The following is a 6,000-nucleotide window of genomic DNA, read 5'->3' as shown; positions in this document are numbered from 1 at the left end:
CTGTTTTGCAGCTGTGAGAGTATCACTGTACATGAGCCAGAGCATAATGGCCGAAGAAGTGACCTGTAAGTTTGTTTTGTCTTTCTATTTGTTATAATATCCTGCTGAGTTACATCCATAATTTAAAAGAAATAAAGACTGCTAAGGTAAAAGCAGAGATGGAGTCTGTCATCACATTTCTTTTTTGGCAAGAGGTGGACAGGAATTTCAAGTATAAAGAAGCGGAGGGAGAAAATGAAGAAAGAAATTAAGGTGAGTTACCCAGCACTAAACTGGACCATGAAATGACACAGGAGGAAACCACAGCAGCCCTGACAGGAGTCAGCTCATCAACATCTCAGTGGATCTGTGAGAATGAGCACAAGAGAAATACAGCTTGTGTCTCTGCACAGAAGTGGTAAAATACTGGGATTTTTTCATTTGTTTGAAATAAGGGATGAAGATGGCACAGATTTCCTAGTGGATTTAGGAGCTATTCCTCTTTCCCTTGCAGCTCATCTCCTGTCCAGCTTGCACAGAGCAAGCAGATCTGCAAGCAGATCTGCAGGCAGCCCTGAAGACAGCTGATACACACAACTGGAGGGTTAGCCAGCCTCATTTACATATGCAAAGTGGAATCAACTTGATTATTTTTAAAATATGACTTGAGATGCTTGTTAAGTTCAGTTGCAATTTTAGGCAGCACCTTAACAAAATTCTTTTAAAGGTGCAGAAGTAAACTGATTCAAATCCTGTGCATCCCAGTGTGGAAATGCCCCAGGAGAATTCCTCACTCTCTTACAGGAGGCTGGAGCCATTTGTACCATCCCCTCTCCTTATCTGTTCCTGGGACAGCAACAGGCACAGCTCAGGTAACATTTCTGCACCAGCAACTGGGAATATTTGCACCCTGTAGCCCATGAACCCAAACATTTTTACTTCTCCAACTTTGGCTTAGAACATGCAGCACAGGTGTGTCAGCAGTCGTTTTCTTGAAGGAAATGTTTGTTACAGGGTCATCCAAAGGCAAGTTTATTCAGAAATGGAGGGAAAACCTCAAAATCTAAACCTTCCTTCCAAATATTCTTCAGTCTCTTTGAACCATGAATCCTGGCAGTGGTGCAGAACATTCCTCTTGTCCTTAGGACACAAGTGAGGAGATGGATCTGTTCTCCATAGGTTTTATGTCCAAATACAGGTGTGGTTCTGAAAAGTTGGGAGGAATAAGCTGAGGCTGATCATCCAGAGATAAGGAGACCCTTGGGTGAAGGTGAGAAGATGGATCTGCCTGACAGTGGGACACAGCTCCCACAAAAGGCTTTACCAGAACACCATCATTACTGGCATAAGGCAGGACCCCAAAGTGGTGTTGTAGGAAAAAAGGAAATATCTCAGTGCCTGAGCACAGCCCATCAGCAGGACAAAGATGCTCCTGGTTGGAGAGGATTGCAACAGATTCATTCTCAGTTCAGATGAGCCTTCTCTCCCCATCCCCTTGCAGGGATGTACAAGGGCAGCCATGCTAAAAAAAACACAAGGGAAAAGGAGAAAGCCCATGGGGATAAACACAACACTGGTGTGAACATGAGCACCAGAGCTTTGATTTGGCTAAAGGTCAATTGTTGATGTCCACAATGGGTTTTCCCCTCTCCCTGAAGGTGAAATGGGGCATTGCTCCCTCTCTCTCATATTTGCTGCCTGGGCTTCAGCTGTGAGGGCTCTTGGCCTCCTGCAGCCCAAGGAGACCTTCTGCCCATGCATCCACAATCTGGGCACAATTAGGAGCACAAATTGACCATTAGATCCTTTATTAATCTACTCCAATTTCTATGTGAAACACGTCATTCCACTGCTTTGGCTACTGGCACCTAACATAACAAGTTACATGGGACTTGTCTCATCAAAATATCATCATGTCTAAATAGAGGATCTGTCTGAACCACAGTGAAAATGAGTAATGATCACAATTATGGGCTGTATAACAGTCCAATAAAATCTAATTAAAATGATCCACATCCCATCTGCCAACAGCACATAAGCAACACCAGTCATGGAGGGGTGGGCAGAGGAAGAGAGTAAATAACACTCTCTTAATTTTTAAAATACGAAATATTTCATGGTGAAAAAGCTGTTTACATTTTATAACTAGCTCCAAACTCTGCTGCCAGTGAACTTCTGTGATGGTTGGAGATTCATCACCCTTAACTTAGGAGAAGTTTCGGGGGCTGCTCCCTTTGGAAAAAAAAGTCATATAGTGGAACAACAGAATAGTTTGGATCAGAAAAACCTTAGAAATCACCTGGTTCCAACACTCCTGGCATGGACAGGGACACTCTCCACTAGACCAGGTTGCTCAAAGCCTTGTCCAGCCTTGCCTTGAACACTTCCAGGGATGGGACATCCCAAGAAGTTCCCTCCAAGTAAGCTTTTCAGAAGAGCCTTTGACTTTAACAAAGGCATTAACCAGCACCCTCGCTTAACACCTGATTAAATTGCCTTTGTGCTCTATTCTGATAGATGGATGAAAGGAGGAAAACTTCTCCATCACTTCTCTGTAACATGGCTGGGCTTTCTGGTTGGCTCTCCTGTGCTTTGGCCTGACACAAGAGGTGGTTCCTGAGGGTTTGAACCACTCCCTTGCCCTGCTGCTGCTCCAGCTTTCACCCAAGCATTGCTCAGCTGAAATGAAACCAGTCTGAGCCTTTCTGCACAACTTTTTACACAAACAGATGCAAAGGAGCAGATGTGATCCTCTCTCCCAGGCTGGAAGCTGTGGGATCATTTCTCATACTTCACTATGGCTCAGCCTTCACCCTGGTGTTTTCACTCATAAGTGCTCCGGATTACTCATAAAATCTTCCTGAACACATCTTGCTACTTAGTTAGCACCTAGTTCCTGAGCTGCATCCTTGAACACCTCCCTGACTCTGCTCCCCCCAGGCTCCACCTCTCTCGAGGGGCACACCTGCCTTCCCCATCCTCTGTTCTTCCTTAACATCCACAGAAAGCATGCTTTAGCTGCCAAGCCCAAAATAGTGATTTTTAATCAAGGTTAAGAATGTTCCTTCTTCAAATTTTATCTAGTGATCAATTCTTATGTACAAATTTGTGAACATTTCTATGCCAAGGTACCAAAGCCATCCAGAATTTTAAGATTCCAGGACAGGAAGGGACTCTCAATGAAATTTATTTTCTTCTAGCCGAATGCACCTGGGATGGAGTCCATGTTTTGCATTTTGTGTGATTAGTCTCCATCCATCTGCAAAATGGTTGTCACAGCTTCACTCCCTGCTGCCCCAGAGCTGCAGAGGTTTCAGCCCTCACTGTTTTTACATGGCTGGGGTCCATTTTCACACTCTTGCACCAAGGGAAAGCAATTTTATCTTGGTGCAATTTTTTAAATTAAGCAGAAGGGGTCACAGCTTTGCTTTGGATGTGGCTGCCCAAATCATCCAACCTTTGGGGAAGAGGTTCAGGAACACAGAGCCACAGCAGAAGTGTTGGGATAAAATGAAAGAGGGAAAATACACACATCAACTCTGGGAAACAGTAATCACAAGTTATTAAACATTCTGTCAAAGGCTCTGCAGAGTCCTTTTCTTTCCTGCCCAGTTTTGTTGGCAATAAAGGCAGCTTGCTAATATTTGTCATTTTCAAATTCATAGTTTACTACTCAAAAGGCAGCAAAGGTACATTATATTTTCATAAAAGACTATGAAGTTGTCCAGCTTTCAGAGCTGCAGGAGGACTAAAACCCTGTGCTGTGGCACAGGTCCTGTCACACATAATGGATATAGAGATTTTACAATTCAAAGCAACAGTTCTCACCTTTCCCATTGCCTGGAATTTTGGATGATGCTTTAGGAGATGCAGCAGCTTCTGAGACTGACAAACAGACATTTATGAAGGCAAAAGGATTGATGGACAAGGCATCCCAAATTCCATCATGGTATTTAGGGCAAGGATTTGGCTCTTCTCCAAGAGTCACTCCAAGTATTTCAGTGGTCAAAAAAAAACATTTCCTATGTTGGAAATCACTGGGATTTTCACTGTCAGTTCTGTGTTAGTAAACCATAAGAAAAAGAGGTATATTTTAGGAATGCATTTGGTATAAATATCCAATGAGGATGGACAGGACTTGGACCTTCAACTCCATAATGCCTTCAAAGAATATTATTTCACCTGTTATCATGCCCTACAGATTCACCTCAAATCTTTGGATCCTCCCCATTACAACAGGTTCTAATTAGATATTGTGAGAATGTTCCTATTGTCTAGCTCTTGTGGATTTTCTGGAGTCTAACAAGGCACTGTACTCTTTAATACAAGGTTGTTTTTTTTCCTGTGGCTAGAACCTTCTGGCCCTTGCCACCCTATTTTAATGAAACTCATAGAAGGTTCATCTCTTTCAGATCTACTGACAGAATATGTTTAAAACAAGCTAAAAGAAATTGCCAGTTTGCCTGCCTGCAATCCAGCTTCAGCCTTTTCCAGTCCTCAAGACAAAATCCTGCCTCTGCATGTTCCTGAAGCCAGCCCTGCCTGACACGTTAGAGCAGCATTTCATTTTTTCCAAGTTTAATGCAGACACAGAGCAGTTTCATACTGCACACTTAACTCCTACTGGCTTGAGAAAGGTTTATTTAAATTCTTCTAGGGAAATTAGAGCCCATAGACACAGAGCTTGCCTATCCACACACATGCCAAGAGACATGCCAAACCTCATCATATCCAGCCTAAGAACTTCCATTTGAAAATTAAAGGCAGGTTCCAAAAGCTTTCTCTTCCTGAAGCATGGATTTTGCTATGTAGTTAATTTTGCAAGCTTTGAAATTTTACTCTATATGTCTCCCTTTTTCTAATATATTGAAAAATCCATTGACAACACTTATGATGCTCCTTTTTACTTGAAATTGAATCTTATTCCCTGTTCTCCTCCCTCCCCTCAAAAATCTTCAGATTATCTCCAGAATTATACTCCATATGCTGGAGTAATGTAAAATAATTCCATATCTCCAGTCAGCTAAGTATAAAGATTTTATTACGAACAGGTCTGCTGTAAATTGGTCCAAGCATGGAGAATAAGAGAAATAAGTAAGGCAATTCAAGACCCTACACATGGAGTGAGCCAAAGCTGGATATGAGTGAAGGGAGGGAAAGAGGAAGGTTGCAAACCAACAATCTGCATTTCCAAGTGACACTGGAGATCCATCCCCTCACTGCCACATGAAAAGGGCAGTGCCTCGAGTGTCCCTCTGCATGGAGGGAGCTCCTAATGCCTGGAAAAGGCTGGAAAGGCTGAGCAGGCAAGTGACAAGGGAAGTTTATTAAATCAAATGAGATTCAATACTAACGTGGCTCACTGCTATAGATCCTGAATCCAATATCCTGCATGAGACAGATAATGATATAGTCAGTGGGAGGTCCTTCTAAAGGGGGGAAAAAGTACAGCTCTATTTTATATTTTATATTTTATTTTATTTTTTTTTATCCTTTTGTATCTTGGATCTTTGCAGAAGGGAGGGGAAGTTTGTCTCGTTTCTACATTTTCCCTGCTCAGAAAAAAGAAAACCAATTTTGTCACATACATATACAAGAGACCAAAGCCAGAAACTCACAAGCAAGTGGCATTCCATCAGGAATTTGAGAATTAAGCTAGGGAGAGTTGGAGATGAAGTGTGCTGCGTTCTGGAAGTTTTGGAATTAATTTCTGGAAATTCAGTATTCAAGCAAAAAGGGCCAACTTCCCAGCTTCTGTAAATGAAACCAAAATAACTCAAGTTAAATTAATTCCACTGATTTACCCCAAATCCCCTGGCTTATTTCTGCCCCATTCATAACCAGCATTATTCACTACATCCACTCTGAGTGGGCACCTTTAAGCAAGAGCAACAAATTCCCTTTTTTTGAGAGCCCTGGTAGCAGAAAGCTGATATTCTTCATTTCCTAATGAGCAACATTAATATTACGCAGGAGATTTTTAATAGATGTTAACACAGGATCTCTCCCTTAGGCACAACT

Source organism: Pseudopodoces humilis, chromosome 19 (genome assembly GCF_049639895.1).
Source record: "Pseudopodoces humilis isolate 2021_Gansu_Grassland_sample_001 chromosome 19, ASM4963989v1, whole genome shotgun sequence".
Classification (NCBI taxonomy): domain Eukaryota; kingdom Metazoa; phylum Chordata; class Aves; order Passeriformes; family Paridae; genus Pseudopodoces; species Pseudopodoces humilis.
The sequence above is the reverse complement of the archived record's forward strand: the minus strand, read 5'-3'. Positions refer to the sequence as shown.